Raw genomic sequence first — 1244 nt, forward strand, 5'->3', positions numbered from 1 at the left:
ATTCCTTAGTCAAGTAAGGCAGTATTTTGACCAGAACACTAAATTATCATTGAAACATAAAAGCTGAAAACTGTCTTATATGATATGGGCCTCAGTAAAAAGCTCACATCTATGAGTAGAAGGCCTTGTGATCATCTCACACTTCAAGTGCTAAGCTCAGGACTCTTAACTCCTTGTTCAGCTTCTCTTGGCTTGGAGGCGAACTGGCCCTACTGAATCCAGCCCTGTATCAGTAACAACAAACCAATAATGTCCCTATGCCATTTTGAATCAACCACATCTCAAAAAGCCTTGTTCTAGATAACAAAAACATTCCACTTAGTCAAAGCTTTAATGCTAATAAGCATATCAGGGACTATTTTATAATACTAATAAAACTGTTCCTTAGTTTGTGGATCCTATGGATTCAGAGTGAAAAGTGATATAGCCTGACGATGCAGATTGTGAACTTATAAAACTATTTGTGCTTCCTTTGCTTTCGCCTTTGGACAGGTGTTTCTGTTCCACCCAAGCAGATGCATCTACCTGTCGTGTCCTAATACTTGAAGAAGACTGATCTCCTGTCCGTCCACCCTGGCCCAAAAGAACCAGCTCTGATGCACGCTTGGCATCACGCCTATGCTCAATGCATCCCTTAATGCCTGATCCTTCGCCAGTTGCACTCCTGCCATCGCTACCATCTTTCGTCTTTCCTGGCGTATCCTGAGGGATCTCAGTTAGTGTGGCTCCTTTGCCATGGTCGGAGAAGCGCCTCAACGCTTGAGGCTCGCGCTCAAAGTGTGTGAGCGGGAAATGCGGCAACAAGACGATGTGCTGCTCGAACGTCTCTGGGACAAGAGAGATCTTAGAGGCTCGGCGCGGGCTCCTCATTGGACTAGCCAGCGGTGTCTCGTCGATGAACTTAATCACTTCGTCGCGGCTAAAGCACTTGAAATCGTCCTCATAACGCTCGACTCGTGGAATCTGCTTGAGTGAATGCATGTCCTCTGATCGCCTCCTTTTGCGGTGAGGGTGGCTCTCCACGTGGTAGGGTGCCGGGCTGCTCCGACGTCTCTCGTGGCGTGGCAAGCTGCACTGAGGGATGCCAATGATGTCCTCTGTGGAGCCCCAGCGATGTAGGTAAGACGGGATCTGACCGGTGGTCCACATGTCGGTTTCGTCGTGGGAGTATCTTCTTGTAGGGGGCACCTGGAGTAACACACAGACGAATGAACCAGTACATTTCTAAAAGCAAAATTATACAA

This window comes from Megalobrama amblycephala, linkage group LG12 (assembly GCF_018812025.1).
Source record: "Megalobrama amblycephala isolate DHTTF-2021 linkage group LG12, ASM1881202v1, whole genome shotgun sequence".
In the NCBI taxonomy this organism is placed as follows: domain Eukaryota; kingdom Metazoa; phylum Chordata; class Actinopteri; order Cypriniformes; family Xenocyprididae; genus Megalobrama; species Megalobrama amblycephala.